The following is an 18,539-nucleotide window of genomic DNA, read 5'->3' on the forward strand; positions in this document are numbered from 1 at the left end:
GATCCCAGGGTCCTGGAATCAATTCTTCCATAGGGCTCTCCCGGTGAGCCTGCTTCTCCCTCTGCCTACCACTCCCCCTACTTGTGCTCTCTCCTCTCTCTCTCACTCTGACAAATAAAATCTACCAAAATTTTTTTTTTAAAAAGACAATGCAATTTAAAAGCAGATCTGGTTTTTAGCTCCGGCTTCTACCATTTACAAGCTTGGGAAAGTCATTTAATTTTCTCATCTGAAAAGAAGAGGTAACAATGGTGCCTACCATATAGTTTTATATTGGAATATAATTAAATAATTTGTATTAAGTGTTTAGCACAAGACCTGGCAGGTTGGGCTTTTGACTCAAGTAACGTGAGCTCTTAGAAATAAGTATTAAAGATCATTTGACATTCAGTGGTTGTAGGCTCCTTTGTCCCCCTGTTGCCTGCATTGCTTTCTTTAAAGCATTTTTTATATTATAGGGTCAGTCAAAAAATATAATGTTCTTAGGCCATGATAATTTTGTAAGCACACACCCATTCTAAAACTATACCAGTTGTGTCAAAAGAAAAAGAAAGAGCTACCTTTGGAACATTACTACCTCCCTCTCTTCGCTTCTTGCCCTTCAAGTCTGTGAAGGAGAGTGCAGTGTATTTTTTCATTTAACTTCTCCTAGCTCCTTAGGTATCAGTACATTCTTGTCTCAATCTGGTCCTATTTCCTTCAGCACAGGGCTCAAAATTCTTGGCTTTAAATTTCCTCCCTATTTAAATGGCATATCAGAGAATTCCAATCAAGAGAAGAGCCTGAAGTTTCCCGGATTCACTTTTCTAGTTACCTAACTATTCTTAGCATCAAATGACTATTCTTCAATCTTTACTTAACTGGACAGATAAATGCATAAGATTAGTAAGTAAAGCCGGTCTAGAGTTTAGCACATCAAAGTTAAAGTGTTTCTTAACTGTTACCAATTCCAAGTTTATTATAAATTTTCAACCTGTAATGGGTGTACGTTGGGGGGGCACAATATATATAGCCTGTATATATGTACATACACGGAATATACATATTATATATGTATGTGTGTATATAAAGCCATCTCTGCTGATAGATGGAATTTGAAAATCACCTGTGATGATATTTTGTCACCATTCTCTTTTTCAACTCCATTCAGAAGATGCAGAAGATGCAGTCCACCATATTTCCTGAGCATTTAGGATATCAGTGGAGATATAGCAAAGACAAGACCCAAATCACTACCACCCTCACCCCCTGCCAATTTTTTTTAAAAAGCAAAAAACAAAAACAAAACCCATATTGATTTCTCCCAACCTTTACACACACACACACACACACACACACACACACATACACACACACACACACACACACAAATTATACAGACTATGTAGATAATGTCATTAGTAAAAAGAAAAATTATAACCCAAGTTGAATTTCCTTTAGGAGATCACTACATTTATACAGCAAACACAGGGCCTATGAATTTGACCAATGGCTTGAGATACACTACAACATTAATGCAGAATAACTAAGATTTTTGTCTTACAAATCTAGGTAAGATAAGATGATGCAAACAGACCCTGCTAATGACCAGTCTGTGCTGAGTTAGAAGAGTAAGCAGATGAAACCTAGTAAAAACAAAACAAAACAAAAGAGCTTTATTGCGCTATAACTCGCATACTTTACAATTCATCTATTTAAAATGGACAATATGATGGTCTTTAGGATATTCACAGATAGGTCCAACTGGCACCACAGTCGATTTTAGAACATTTTCATTACCTCAATTGGACACCATGTACTTTTTTATTATTATGTCCAGTTAGCCAACATATAATACATCATTAGTTTTTGATATAGTGATCAACAGTTCATTAGCTGCGAGTAACACCCAGCGCCCATCACAACATGTCCATATACTCTTTAGAGATTTCCCCCAGGCCCCAAGCCCTACCCCAACTCCAAGCAACAACTAATCCCCTAACTCTATAGACTTCTCAGTTCTAGACTTCCACACAATCGGAATCCTCTAACATATGGATTTTTGTGACAGGCTTCTTTCACTCAGTATAATGTTTTGAATGTCGGAGCATGTGTGAGCACATCATTCCTCTTCAGTGCCGACTAACATCTCAGTGTCCTGATGTTACACATTCTGCTGACCCGTTCATTCTTTGATAGATATTTGGATTGTTTCCACCTTGGGCTATTGTGAATAATTCTTCCATAAACATGTGTGTGCAAGTATTTGTGTGGACATAGGCTTTTATTTCTCCTGGGTGTAAATCTAAGAGTAAAATTGGTAGGTCATAGGGTCACTCTTTCTGTTTAATCATTTGAAGGAATGCCAGACTCTTCTCCAAAGCAGCTGCACTATTTTGCATTCCTGGCAGGTTTACTCTTATAAAGATCTCAGAAAGAATTTTTCTTTCAAAACCTAAAAAAAAAAAAAAAAAAAAAAAAACCTGTAATGTAGCCAGAAGACACTCTGAACTGTAAAGTCTACCCATCACTGTTTAAATCATGTGCCAGTAAGGTTAGATGAACTGAGAGCCAAAGTCTTGACACATGGACTTCTGGAATACATCCTTTTTAAATGGGGACTCCCTGTATATGGGTGATGTATTCATTAAAAAACACCACCTGAGAAAAGCCCTATAGCTGCAGTTAGGTTAAATATTCCAGACTTGTGAATTTTAGGGTAAGAACTTCCCCATTTCATATGGGCTTTGGGTGGTGGAGGGTAAGCTAACATCTTTTTCAGAGAAATAAACTTTCAAGATGAATGGAGAAACTTGTGAGCAAAATGTGAGCCCATGCTAAGATTCCACATAAGCTCAACATGTCTGGAACTGTGCTCTGGAACCATTACTTCTTTTGTGTGTAAAGGAAGTAATCAAATTTTAAAAGTATGTGGTGGAAAGAGGGTGTGATATAGAAAATTTGCAGTAGGAGGGAACATTACAAGTCAAATTGAAGCTACAACACTTTCAAGAATCTTTGCTCATTATGTTTGACTGGGATGATGGTTGTGTCTTCCTTTTTTATGACATACAAAAAGGAAGGTTTTGAGATCAAATGTATTTGAGGTGCACTTGTTCCTCTTTCTGTACTTTTTTTTTAATTTGCAATAATTTGTTCTTGGATATTTTCATATCTTACAAGAAGATAAATTAATTATCCTCTTTTTCCCATAAATCACCATCTCCTATGATAAGAAAATTGGTTTCCCTCCCGTTTCATGTTTGGATTAGAGATGTAAATGTAGTCAATTATTCTAGTCTTTTTTTTTTCTTTTGTGTGAAGAGTGAATTATGCTCCCAATAAATGTCTCTTCACTATTACTTAAGACTGATTAGAACTGAAACACTACAGAAAAGGGATTTACTTTCATTGCTATATTAAATAGAATTTCACTGTTCTCCAAAGCAACTGTTTCTGTCATATTTCTTCAAGAAACAAGTTGAGAAATGATGCTATAAAAAAGATGGAAGCCTTTTCAGATGTCAAAATTTGGATTTCTTCTACCCATCTTTAAGAAAAAAAAAAAAAAAAGTTTTCGAGGATATATTTTACCATTGTCTAACACCTTGAAGTCATCCAGTGCAAAAATCTGCAGTTTTAGACAACATCGTGCTAAAACTAATCTTTCTTTTTTTTTTTTAATTAAGATGTTCGGCTCCTGTGGTATTATAAGCAGGGTTCTGAGGAGGGAAAGGAATTTAAACTCAGTTGTCCTCACACTGCCCAGAGTCAGCAGGGAGAGTTTACTGCCTGGGATATGAAAACAGGCTAGACTCCCTGCAGACTGCCCAGGCAGTGACAAAGCATCCTTGCCAGGACAAGCTCAAGGACCAGAGGGCAGATTCTGAATGGTATGGAGAAAACCTTTTTTTCCTACTAAGACATACCTTGTGAAAGGGATTCTAATCAGGAAAGAACTCTCTCATTCTTGTGCAATATTTATTTTTAAATTATTAAAAAATATATTTATGCACTCAATATATTCACTTATTTAAGCAGAAGAGAGGAAGGAAGGAGGGAAGGAAGGAAGGAAGGAAGGAAGGAATGGATTTAAAGATGACTATCCCTTCCCCACCTCCTGTGTTCACTTATCCTAGTTTCTGTATGTTTAAATAAGGCCTAAAGCATATAAAACAACAAGGCTCCTGGCTTGAAAAAACCCGGTCTTTCATTGTGTCTTTGGGGACCTTTATAAAATTATGTTGGTGATAATAATTGCTACAGTTTGATGAACTTATGATGTGAATTAAACTGCATGTGTATAATCTTATTGAGTCCTTACAAGAGCCCTGAAATATAAGTACCTTGATTTCCCCCCATTTCTAGATTATAAAACAGATGATCATGGAGGTTAGAGTATGTGTAAAGAAATACAGCAGTGAGTTGGCGTGAGGATCCTGGATCCTCTGTCCCTGAAATGCATCATCTCAATGATTCCAATATGCTTGTATTAGATAAGTAGTTTCAAAAGAAACAAATAATTCAACGTCTTTATTCTTTTTTTTTTTTAAGACTTTATTTATTTATTTGACAGACAGAGATCACAAGTAGGCAGAGAGGCAGGCAGAAGGAGAGGAGGAAGCAGACTCCCTGCTGAGCAGAGAGCCTGATGTGAGGCTCAATTCCAGGACATCAAGATCATGACCTGAGCCGAAGGCAGAGGCTTTAACCCCTTGAGCCACCTACATGCCCCACAACTTCTTTACTCTATCAATAAATCTGGAAATACCTATATTCAGAGATACAGTCCAGAATACAGTCCAGAAATGAGGACTCTGCCAATGAGGGGCAGAGTTCAGGCCTTAATCAGGTTTTCTGACCCCAAGACCCCACCCCTCTTCACCCCCCAAATCACTTCCTCATCTCCATCCTCCATGGAGATACTTAATGTTGATTTCCTCGGTTTGAATCTATAATTAATATGAAGAAAACACTGCCAAACTTTCCTTGTTGAAGCAATCAACTCTTATTTTTAAGAACTCTCTTTGGGCTTAATCAGCAGGGAGATAGGAAGTTGCTTTCAAGGGCTCCTTGGTACAGTTGGGGAAAGTTTAGCCAGCTCATTCCCAGCATGGGCACCAAGGTGTCTGATGATTACTTTCTTTAAGAATCAGAACAGCGGTCTCTTCACCTTGATTTTGTAATAAAACAAAAGGAGAGGCAGAGCTGAGTGAGTATGGTTGTTCTCAGGAAGTGGTGTAAGCATAGGAAATTTGATTTGAAATGGAAGATTGTGATTCTCTACAGCCTTGACTTCTTAGAACCAGTGCATTTTACCTCCATTAGCGTCATCCCAGTTTTCATAGCTCAGCAGCAGTCGAAGAGGCAATACTGTAATAATCAGGACCGTTTGACTTGCAAGTGACAGAAAACACAATGTAAACTGGTTTATGCAAAAAGAGAAATTCGGAGAGCCCATTTAGGTGTCACCTCCAAGGATGGGGTCCTTTATAAGGTACAACTTGACACATGGCTCATCTTGTGAACTAAAGAGTTAACTTCTCTCTGCCTTTTGCCTTTGTTTTCTACTGTGTTAGCACCATTCTCAGATGAATTCTTCCTTTTTAAGAGTATAATGATCATAGCAGCTCAAACTCAAATACAGTGCATACAGGGATTATGCTTCGCCAATACCTCAAACAAAGTCCTGGAATTCAGTCTCATTGTTTTTTGTATGCATAATTCAAACCAATCACTATGGCCAAGTTTCACTGGCTGGAAGACCAGCGATGAAATGTAGTGAGGAAATAGAACATTAAATGAGAGGCTCATAGAGTTCTAGACTGGCATTTCCTGATTTGCTTGTACTGTTGTGTGATCTTGGATGGTTAATTGATCTTCTTAGGACTAAATTTTGCTCCCTGTGAAATGGGGGATGAAATCACATCTAAAGGATGTTCTAGTTTTCATATGTGGTAGTTTTTGATTTGTGGAACATTCTGTCATTTGAGAGCTAAAGAGACTCCATTGTATCATCCACAAAGTAATCTAAGAAGGGTTTGAGGTACAAATTCCATGTTTCACCTAGCAGAAGGAAGGCAGAGGGGGCAGCATGACCATCCCAAAAGGGATTTTAACTTAGGGAGAACTGTCTGGTTGAGGGAAATCGGAGACTGTTAACAGAAGTTTGATGAATGAATGCTGAACAGCTTAAAATAATAAATTTCACTTAAAAAAATCAGAATCCAATTGATATTAATGACCATGCCTAAAATTGATATCACACTATTATACATTTTCATAAAGGGATTGGGTCTCTAAAACACTGGAATATTTATTCAACATAGCATTTCCTTCAGCATAGCATTTCCTTGATGAATAATGGACAACCATTATTCATCAAGAATTAACTCATACCCTACCTCTTCTGGGAGAAAAAAAAAAAAAGAAACAACAAAAACTTCTTTATGACTTTTAATTGGATTATGTTCTGCATTTTGTCACTCTTAATATTGCCTCTCCTTTGTAATTTAGTTCTTTGCAACATGAAGTCTTTCTCTCCTTCTTTGCATGGGTATGTTTTATATACCTGTAGGTATACTCATATCTCACGAAATCTCATAACATCATTATCACTGTAGATGATTCCTTCCATCTAAAGTATTCTCTTCATTACCTAGTTCTTATAGTTTACCTCTGGGTGTTTCCTTCATTCTGTTTTATATACTCCTCTTCATCTGCTTATCCTTTCATTGCTGCTAATTTTCAGGTTGCGGTCCTAGACCCATTTCTTCTTTCAGTTTCCACACTGTCTCTATATAACTACACCCACCCCTGTGGTTTTACTCATTCATTTTCTATGGCCTCTTGAAGCTATGTTTCTGATCCTGGTCCAATCACTTCCCCAAATTCTACGTGTATTTACATATCAGATTTCTCTACTTGGATCTTTTATGGACACTTCAAGCTTCCAAAATGAAATTAATGGGTTCTTCTCATCTCTTCTTCTTCTTTTTGTTAAGGTTTTATTCATTTATTTTAGAGAGAGAGAGAGAGAGAAAATGAGAGGGAGGGTGAGAGCATGCAGAGTAGAAGGGCAGAGGGAAAGGGAGAAAGGGAATCTCAAGCAGACTTTGCACTGACTGGGGAGCCCAACGTGGGGCTCAAACTCATGCCCCTGAGATCATGACCTGAGCCACAATTGAGAGTCGGATGCTTAACTGAGTCACTCAGCCTCCCCTCTCCCCATCGCTTTTTAACCACCCCAACCTGGTTATAGTCACCCAGAATTTCCAATGTATGTAAATACCATTCCCATCGAATTGCCCAAGTCAAAAACCTAGAAGTCAATCTTACTGCTTCTCCCTATAGTATATATCCAATCAATCACCCAATTTCGTGAATTCTGCTCCACACATCTCTCTTAAAATTCTGTGTGTGTACATTCCTACTACCAATACACTAATCCAAAGCCACTGTCTTCTGTAGCCCCAAAGGAGCCTACCAACTGTAACTATTCCTCCGTGTCATCATTCCTCCCCATCCGCAGGTCCCTCAACTACTCTCCTTCCTCCTCCCAGAAAGTGCTTCCACGAATGCTGGCAGGAAAGAGAACTCTTTCTTGAGAATGATCAGCCACTGCCTATTGTTGTTAGTACAAAAAAATATATTTTTACAGTAATCTTGCATGGTTTATTCCCCAGTTGTCTCTCTTGTACCCCTCATACCTCCCTTCTTTCACTCCCAACTTGGGTCAACTCAGACGTGGGAACCGTATTATAAAAAGTGGAAATGCCAAGACAAATGGGCCCCTAATTTAAACACACCAAAGGGCTTGAGGAAATATTTTTCATTTTTTATTGAAGTTAATAGCACATTTTAAGATCATATTTTAATCAATTTTTATTAAAACAACATTTTAAGGGCTATTTTCCTCCTGTCATGATTTTATGACAAAATGACCTTTCTCTTGACTTGACAAAGATCCTCAAAATTTAAGGTGTGAAAGAATCAACCAGGAAATTCATATATATATATATATATAAAACCTCTAGTGTCCAACCCTATATAGAGATTTGTATTCAATGAACTCCTAGGTACAGCCTAGGATTCTGCATTTTAGTAAGCTCCCAAAAGACTCTGACATCAGAGGTGTGAAAATTACAGTCTGAAATCGTTTCAAGGGTCCAGTATTGTCCTGCTACATGCAGGTGGGTTCCCACTTCCTGATAGCTCAGTGGGGTCACTAAATAAAACATGTTTTTTAAAGGAAAAAGGCAGCACTCCCTCAGAGGAAAAAAAAAAAAGTCTTTTAAGCTTTTTATCCAACTTTTTTGTGTATGTTTAACCAATTTTTTTGGATAAGGAGTAAATTCCTTACAAGCCTACCTCTATTCTTGTCTCTTGTCCCAGTGTGGTGGTCAGACAGTATTTCCTGCTCCTGTAACTATGTTCTTTTCTGCATGGGCTCATACCCTTTATTTGTTCTCTTACCCTCAGGATAAGGGTGGTTTTATAAAATATCCATGATATATATATAATATTTATGTGTAATATATGTACAAGTTATATATAGAGGGAGAGCTATATATATATATCTTGTATTATTATACAAAAATATTACACACACATCATAGACATTTTATATATGTATACATACGTATAGACTATATATGTATATTATATATAGCCTATATATATTATACATATATTTGGTATATATATTATACCAGTATAGTACATAAATATTATATATAATGTATATATATAATTTATAATATATTTAATTTTCTAATTCTGAACATTTTTAGAAATGTGCTTCCTTCTGTTCTATCTCTTCCTGTCATTCATTCAGCAACTATTTAACAAGTGCCTTCTATGCTCCCAGTTCTGTGAGGGCCACAGGTGAATCTAATAATGAGTAAGTCAAACTTTGTCCCAGATACCACGGGGCTTCTAGTCCACTGACAGAAGAAGCCAGGAAATATGAACATTGCACAACGCCTTCTTTAATTATAGTCGTGGAAGTCCTGTGAAGAAGAAACAGAGTGCACAATACTAGCAAACACCATGGGGGGTCATGCACACGCAAACCCACCCACATACTATTAGGTTTGTCTTCTTCTTTAGTTTCCACAGACTTTACAGGGAAAAAAAAGAACCTCTTTGACCCAAACACTGGATGTTGTTAGATCTGGAAGTTGATCAAGAATATTATTAGTTGCATGGGGTTGTCCTGGGTCCTACAATAATATTTAATATTTAAGGAGAAGTTTAAGATGGTGATAGTTTTATCAAATTTGATTTAAAAGAAATAATATACAGTAAAACCACTTTTTTCTCTTATAAGATTCTGTAAAATGAAGAAAATATCTTGAAACTGTGCTAGGTGTGCGTTCTGTCACCTGAGTCAAGAAAGAAACATGTGTTATCTGCTATAGAGTCTAACTGTCCACATTTAACTGTCTACACATTTAACTGTCCAGTTAAAATGATGGCTCAGAAGGGTACATGGAGCATATGTATTGCATTTGGGGGGCACTGTGGATGGGTATGGTGCTTTTATTCCTTTTGGGTATACCCATTTCCAGATTGCAAGGTTCATGATGAGCTCTCCTGGAGTTGACCTGCCTCCCCCAAACCCCTGAAGAAAAAGGGCTATTTTGGGGGTGGGTGACTTAGTCATCTTTGAACCTTTGCAATAATGCAATAAGAATTATGGTGATAGTGATAGGGAAAGTGCAATCCATCTTGCCCGAATACGTTTTTCATGACCATTTTGACTGTGCTGAAATCTACGCATCCCATGCTGATCTGTTCCCTGCTGAACAGTGTGGTTCCAGCTGAGGCTGTGGAGAGAGGGCACGCCAGCCACTGTGCTTGTCCAGAGCGATGACTCTTTCTTTTCAGCTGGCTGGCTGCCAGGCTCAGCAAGAAGGCATGCTGATTTCCCAAATATAATGCTTTGCTGGGGCTAGAATCAAAGCCATCAGGAGTAAAGAGTTTTTTCATCTTTCTTTTCTCCCTGCTTGTATATTCAGTGGGGATTCAGCAGTGAAAACGTGATCAGCAAAAGGCAGATGCCCTGTTATGATCTTTAAAACTCATAAAGATAATTTTCAGGTCTTGATTGTCTAAAGATGATGTGCATATTGATGTAAATATTGGAGTAGGCCTGCAAATCACTTACAATAACTTTCTCACCTGTCTGTTAAGTTTCTTATTTTCTGCCTCTGCAGGATTATGGTTTCTATCTGAAAGACTTGTTGGAGCACTAGAGGCATCCCTGATTTTTCTAGGAAATGTGTTATCACTTTCTAGAAGTTATAATTCAACTGTAACAGTGATGTAGTCCTGTGAGTTATAAAATACAAAAGCCTTTTAAAAATGAGCCAGCACTATTGTGTTGGTCAGAGATCTGTTGATTGAAAGTGACAGTAAGCCAACTAATGTGGCCTAAACCAGAAGATTCATTTATTAGAGAGTTTAAGTGTTGAAAATTCCATCAGGTATGGCTGGATCCAGGAGTCTAAATGACATAATCAGTGCTTTGCACTTCTCTTTTCACAGCTTCACTTTTCTTTACTCTCCATTGCCTTCACTGCTGGACATGTGATGACTCCTGGAGGCTCAGGCTTGCACATCCTTACACCTACTAGATGGCAGGTATAGTCTTTCTGGGTCCCAGGATTCACTCTGATTGGACTAAAATAGGTAACGTCACCAATCTCTGAGCCAATCACTGTGGTCAAACAGATGGAATGTGCTCCTTCTCCAGGCCTCAATCCTATGACCACCCTGGAAAATTAATGTAGGGATGAGTTTAGCTGATTGATGCCACCCAAATCACATTAGCATGAAGTTCAGGAAGGATTCTTCCCCAAAGGAAAACCAGGTTGTCATTTTCAAAAGATTAAAAAAAAAAATGGACACTGGAATGACAAAAAAGAATCAATGTGCATTACTTGTATCATCCATAGAACATCCAAAGACCCTTCCTTCCTGAGCATCCATCTCTCCTCTTGACTTCATCAACTAAGTCGAGCCACTCTGCCTTCTTTTAGGGTCTTGAATGCAGTGAGCTTCGTCCCACCTAAAGTTCTCACTTGGCCTGCATCAGAAAACCCTACGTTTTCTGAATAAGCCCTTCATGTGTATGCCTCCAGTTCAGCTCTTCCCTTGTCTCTCATCCATGCTGCTTGTAGTTCTCGTCATCCTCCAAGGCCCAGCCCCATTACCAGCCTCACTTCTTCCTTCCCCAACTGCTCCTCATAATTCCTTTCTCTCTTTTCTCATGGGTCCATTAGAATTGTGGTCAAGTTGTAGTTTAATTAGGGCACTTACGCATTGGTTTCCTCAGCTAGTCTGCAAGCTCTTCGAGAGTCTGAGCTATGTCTTTTACATCTTTATATAACTTGGGTATAGTCATATCAAAATAGCCCATTAAGAGGTTTTCTTAAAAAGGTAACTGTTTTTAATAGTACCTTAATAAGCCCACTGTACTGCATAATTTATCTAAATACTTTACATTTGTTGTTTCACTTATGCCTCACAAAATCCTGTAAGATACGGATTATTCATTATTAAGCCACTCTACAAATGAATAAACTAAGGCTCACAGAAGTAAAGAAACTTGCTCTTGGATCCCCTCCTTATAAGTAGTAAGGCTAGAATTTGAATCCATATCTCACTGACTCCAAACTCTGACATGTTATCCACTGTGCAAACTGTCCCTTAGCCTGACACTGTGTTTGCTAGTGAAGAACTTCTCAGATACGAATGGGCGTACTAAGGAGATGCCACTTGTCCACTCCGCAATAAACTCTGATTTCCACATATGGAATTCTCTACAACATCAGATAAAGTGTTGAGATACTCGTGCCAGTTTTTAAAGCATCTTTATTCCCTGCTTCACATCTGATCCACCATGAGTACCTGACCTACTGGAATGGGATGGTTTTTTTCTGTAAGAAAAGTTCACACCAAAGTTGGCAATTTTTTTTTTTTTTTTTTCCAAAATGTGTGCGGTTCATGGAGATCACAGTTGTTCCTTCTTATGTAGACAGGGCAGTCTGAGTTGCATCCAGTAGGTGTCACTAGGCTTTCCTTTCCTGACCACAGCCAGAACTCACTTAAGCAGCTGCTGAAAGGGACACGTAGAATGTTGCATTGCTTCCTAAAAGTTAAATCATCCTAGTTGGAGCAGGGTTCCTCCCCAGCTTGCACTCACCTTTCTCTCTGCCCTAGAGCATGGCTACATAGATCAAATACCAGTACTAAATACGCAGGAGGGATGGGTACCCAGCCCCAAGTGTGGCAGATTCCATAGACCGCCCTTGCAGGAGTTGGCTCCTTGGCACAGCTTAGAGCTGATGATGGGAAGGAAAAGATACAGATGCATTTCAAGCCCTTAAGAGGAAAAATGCCTCTGGCAAAGGACGTCTAGATTGGATTGATAGGTTGCGCCAGGAAATGTTTTTCTCTGCATTGGTAGGGCTGCTGAATGCTTTGATCTAGTCACTTGATCTAGGTAGTATCTAGCCACTCAACCAACATTACCCAAAACTCTTCTAAGAATCCAAATGACTGTAGAAGCTAAAAAGGATACATAGAATACAAAGGATACATAGCATGGTTCCTATATTCCTAGGAATTTACTGGCTACTAATACCCATTGATTCAGCCAGTACTAATTGGGCACTTACTGAAGAACTGGGAATAGAGTGTTAGACTACACAAGGCATGATTCCTGCCCCAGTGGAGCTTCCAGCTTAGGAGAGAATACAAACATTAAATAAGTAATGACACAGTTCTAGTGTGTACTAGTATGATTAGCAAGTTAACAAATAATGTAGGAATATATAGCAAGGAAGTCATGTGAGAGTGAGTCAAAGGCCTTCCAGAAGAGATTGTTTTTAAGAGGAGATCCAAAGGTGAGTTGGAATTAAATGGGAGATAGGAGAGGGGGAGGAAAAAGAAGAGAATGATGTTAGATGGAGGAAAGAGTCTATATGAAGGTCCAAAGACAGGATGGAATGAGGTACATTGAAAGCACTAAAAGAAAGTCTAGGGGACTAGTGAGCAAGTGGCAGAAGGCGGCACCGAAAAGACTGATGGAGGCATCTGGGTGGCTCAGTGGGTTAAGGCCTCTGCCTTCGGCTCAGGTCATGATCCCAGGGTCCTGGGATCGAGCCCCACATCAGGCTCTCTGCTTCGCAAGAAGCCTGCTTCCCCCTCTCTCTCTGCCTGCCTCTCTGCCTACTTGTGATCTCTGTCTGTCAAATAAATAAATAAAATCTTTAAAGAAAAAAAAAAAAAGACTGATGGATAGGGCTAGAGGACCCACGACCTTCTACACCTCTTCAAGGAATCCAGAATGTATTCAACAGCAATGAGAGCTGCTGATGGGTTTTTAAGAGCGTCCTAATACGAGGCATTCATTTGTTTAGTTATTCAACAATATTTACTGCATAGCTATATGTGCCAGTGTGCCTAGTGCTGGAGACAAATAGAGATATAAACTGCAATGAAAAATTTAAGAAGTAATTCTGATTCAAGGAGGAGGAAGATAGACAAGTCATCTCAGAATGAAAAAAACCTCCCATAAAAAAGCCATTGGGCATCCTGGCATGTTTCAGGATCTGTTCCAAGCCCTGGAGGTTCAATAGTGAATTAGACTCAGTCATCATCATGAAGAATATTTATAGTATACATTTAAGATCAGGAAGAAAGCTACAGTAAGTCAGAGATTAGAACAAAAACTTAAAGTCAATAGAGAGACTTCATCTCATAGATGGACACTGAGAGTATGGCATAGTTAAAGCAAATATAAAGGAGACAGGCATTTTTTTTAAAGGTTTATTTATTAATTTGAGAGAGATAGAGAGGGGAAAGGAAGAGAAGCCCAAGAGAAACCTCTCACTGAGGATGGAGCCCATCACAGGGCTCGATCCCACAATCCTGATATTATGATCTGAACCTAAAGCCAGAAGTCAGACACTCAACAAACTGAGCCACCCGTGTGCCCCACAGATCCAAATGTTTTAGTGTTTACATTTTTATAGTAATGATCCCACTGACTGTGTCACACTAAGAAAAACCAGGACCTGTGGAGAGATGGCTGGTTTCAGGTCCGAGGCAGGACATGTACAAGATCAGCCTGGGCCAGCTCTTCATACCAGATAGGAAAGAAACAACCAAAGATGAATGAAGTCCTATCCAAAGGACACAGGAACAAGCTTGAGAGGTATCTCACTGACCACATATGGGACAATTTGAACATCAAGTAAACCTCAATTGATAATGACCTGTAAAATTATAAAAATCTATAGACTTGTAATCATGGTTAAAATATATAGACCGCTCCCCAAAAATAATCCAAAAATTCTCGTTGGTCAACATTCAAAGTAACTCCTCACTCTGAAAATTGGCAAGTAATGGGAGTTAATTAGATATTTATTCTGCCTTTCCTGGGTAAGCAGTATTTCAACCTAACCCCAGCCCTAGGTGGAGAAAGTACTTCTTTATAGAATTCCAGTAATACATTTGAAAGGATGGAAGAAATGACAGAATTAAGAAATCGACGTTTTACAATTTGTAATGAAATGATTAATTTAGGTACAGGTTATCAATCAATACAAAAACATTTTTTAATACATGGAGGACTTTGTGAAGGAGATATCAGTTTCTTACATCTGAACTTATGGATCCCTCTAAGCATTAAACTGATCCTAGTAGCAAAACTAGAAATTTTTGCCACTTGAGACAAGATGAAAACCATAGCACCACCTGAGAAGTATTGGTGGCAATAAAAGGTCAGATCTGAATAGAACTTAGAGCTTGTTGTGTTTGTTTACAAGACATATGGAGTATGGGGAAGTAAATGAAATGCCACCATGAAGAAACAAGCAGAAAAATTGAGAAGGTGAAATATTTCTAAACCGTTTTCTTCAGTAAGACAATAGACTAAGGTAAAATAAAATAAGATAAAGTAAAATAAAATAAAATCGGCCCTGCTCTACATTAAAAGATTCTAAGAGACATAACCAAATATAATATGTGGGTCTCATCTGAACGCTATTTCAAACAAGTCAACTGTGAAAAGACATTTTTGATATAATCAGGAAATATGAATCTAATGGATCATAAAAAAATTCAAAGAATTATTGTTGCTTTTGTTAGGGCTGATAATAGCATTGCAGTTACATAATAAAATGTCTGTATGATTTAGAAATGCATACTGAAGCATAAAGGGGTGAAATGGCAGGAGTCCTAAAATTTGCTTTAAAATCCTTGGCCAAAAAAAAAAAAAGAGAGCATGGCCTATGAAGCTAATATGACAAAATCTAGGAAACTGTTTAATTTGGGTGTCATTTATGCATATCCACTATACTGTTCCTTCTTTTTTTTGTGTATGTTTGAAATTACTCATGAAAAATAAAGAGGTCGCATGAATCAGGGAGGCAAAGATCCTCAACACGCAGGTGAAGCACTGGAAACCCCACTGATGGCTGGTTGGTAACCCACTTTGGCTGAGGAAGTAATTCTAATGCTGGGAGTAAATAGCCAGCACTGTGCTCAGAAATCTTGCCCATTTGCCTAGAACTGGAGATGAAAGCTGTGGTTTAACAATTGGCTCCTGGAGGGAAATGGTTTCCAACTGCTGAGGAGATGAATCATCGAGTATCAATAAGGGGGTTGTTCACTAGCTAGGAGTATCCAAGGCCCTGGTTTCTGGCCTTTCTCAAGCCACAGGCAAATCTCAGGCTTGTTAATCAGATGAAAGCATCTTTCCACCTGCTCTTGGTTAGGCTCTAAACAGCAGCTACCCTGCCTTAATGATGAGAGTATGAAACCCTTATATTCTCTTATATATGAGGATATAAAATGTTCCTTTTAATGTGGGTTAAAAGAAACTTACCTTGCCAAATAGAAGCAAATCTGTGGGCAAAAGTTCACACTTAGATGGTGTCTATAATTTTCTTTTCCTATATAATTCGGAGAGGTTTTCTCTGGATCAGCAAAGAGGTGGGAGTGCTAACACAGCTGAGACATAACTAGCTCTATTTTCAGGAAAATGACACTAACTGGCATAACTGCCTACTGCATGGCCGTCACCCTGCTGGTGGCTTTCTAAAAGTTAACTCATTCAGTGCAAGGTAAATGTTCATTAAAAGCAGAACAGTCTGGAGAAATAAGTCTAGAAAACTCAAGGACTAAGACAGCATTGAGTATCTACTGTTTACCTTTCCTTCTCCAGGGATCCAGGGAGAATGGCTACAGAAACACCAGGTACTGGTGATTCTGTAATCATAGATGAAACTCCTAGCCAGGCAGTCCTAGAGTTTTCACTTTATGGAGGAGATGTAAGTAAGAAATTACTATTTGCTTCGGTTAATCAATTATAAAAGTGTCTATGCAGAGCTTGTGAGGAAATTCATTAGGAGGTGGTTTTGTAGGCAGTGGATATTGCCAAGAACAAAATATGTTCACAGAATGAGTTATTTGAAGAGGTTAAAATGTGATCACTATACTGTAATTTCCATGAGAAGCCATGTCTATCTTGATTATCATCATATCACCAGTACCTAACACAGTTCCTGGCCCAGGCTCTTCTGGGCCTCAACAAGCATTAGATGGATGATGGATGGGTGGTTGGATGGATGGATGAATGGATGGAAATGAATTTTCTCTCCTTAAAATGTGGTTCAAACACCTGTTTATTCCTTGCCAAGTAGACTAGAGTCAAGCAAACGCTGAGGTGGAATTTTGTTGTTTGAAAATTATAAATCACAGAAAGACATAGATTCTTAAATGTGTTATAAATTCACTGGTCTTTCATAAATACACTTGGAAAGTGTAGCTAAAACCTCTGCATTGTTCTTTTGATTCATCTTCTGAATCCAATTTGTGCTACAGGTTTCCTCTTCTCCCCAAATCATCCCATTTCCAATCCACACGTTCACCTGCTAAGTTTGGGATTTTGAAATCTTCTCTAAACTTGACCTGTTCTAGACTTCTGTGTTTCTAGAATGTCCCACACACTAATCTGCATTTATCTAATTATTTTCTACCTAACTCTAAATTTCCTCAGATTCCCCATTATCCACAGATTACTCAGAACTGTCCAGTCTTGCAGACTCTGTCATTGGAATCCTCTCTCCTAATGAAATTGGTCTTCCCAGTCTGCCCCAGTAAAAGTCTCTGCTCAAGCTAAAGTAGTACTTAGTTCTGATTTTGGCACGCCATGAAAGACTGAAGCAGCTGTACTCAGTTCTTTTGGTTTCCCAAATGTTTAGGTGTTCTGTTGAGCCAGAAATGCCACTTGTGATGAATCACACATACATACACAGTATGTATACAGTCTTGACAACACAAGCTCTTTGCTAACCTCTCTATCCTAACTCCAATGATCTGAAAGGATCTGTGCATATAAGGAGAATAAGACTGCCTTAACCTCCTCATTTTCCACACTTCCTTCCATGTTAGTGAACGAGGCTGCCAACACAAAATACCATAGACTGGTGGCTTACACAACAGAATTTTATTTTCTTACAATTCTGGAGCCAAGAACTTTGAGATCAGGTGCCAGCATGGTCAAGTTCTATTGAGAGTTTCCCACCTTGTAGATGGCTGCCTTGTTACTGTGTCCTCATGTTGCAGACAGAGTTCTAGTGTCTCTCCTACTTATAAAGTCACTAACCCTATTAGATTAAGGTGCGACCTTTATGACTTCATTTAGCCTTAATTATCTCCTAAGGGCCCTATCTCCAAATAGAGTTGTACTCAATGTTAGAGAATTAACATATGAACTTGAGGGGGACATAATTCAGTCTAGAGCACCTCCCTACCACTGTGCCACCCATTATGCTAGTTGTGTGTATGTCATTTTTGAGCCAAAGCTTAAGTTACAAAATGCCTCATGCATTATGGTAATTAATTTAGAACCAGAAAGCTCAATATCAAAAATTTCTGATGAGTTTAATTTTTTGGATAATCTTTTATTTTGTTTCCCAAGGACTCAGAGATACCTGACACTTCCATAACACTGAATAACAGTCGAGTCCAATGATTTGGGGAGCCTACAGTAGCATCAAGCTTGGGTTCAAGTCATGACACTTATGAAAGACCTTGAGTAAATTACTTAATGCTTTGAAATTTTATTTTCTTATCTGACAATGGAAATAATACCTAATTATTATTAAAGGAATGAAAAATGTACATGCTATGAAGAGCTCAGCATACATGCCCAGCATATAGCATATAGTATAAATTAATGGATGTAAAAAAAAGTCAAATTTATTGAGAATTGACCATGAGGCAGATACTATACTAAGCCATTACTTACATTACGTCATTTATTCTTTACAGTATATGCCTACAAGGTAAGGGCAGTTATTAATTCCATTCCATTTATTGACATTTAAACCCTAGCACCCAGTTTTGTTTTGTTGTTGTTGTTGTTGTTGTTGTTGTTGTTTTTTAACCACTCTATCATGTCACCTCTTAATTAAAAGGTTGAACTAGATGAGCTTTTGGAGCCCCCACCCCAACCTGGACTACTCTAGAATTCAAAGATT

General features: G+C 38.4%; 1 long non-coding RNA gene across 1 annotated transcript in view; it reads left to right on the top strand.

Moving 5' to 3' along the window:
- Positions 1-10,626, top strand: part of LOC131830271 (uncharacterized) — a 53,784-nt gene extending 43,158 nt beyond the window's left edge. Inside the window, exon 3 of the long non-coding RNA XR_009353091.1 lies at positions 10,531-10,626. This is a non-coding gene — a long non-coding RNA (uncharacterized LOC131830271). The remainder of the gene's footprint in view (positions 1-10,530) is intronic.
- Positions 10,627-18,539: the final 7,913 nt, after the last annotated feature.

Source organism: Mustela lutreola, chromosome 4 (assembly GCF_030435805.1).
Source record: "Mustela lutreola isolate mMusLut2 chromosome 4, mMusLut2.pri, whole genome shotgun sequence".
NCBI lineage: Eukaryota > Metazoa > Chordata > Mammalia > Carnivora > Mustelidae > Mustela > Mustela lutreola.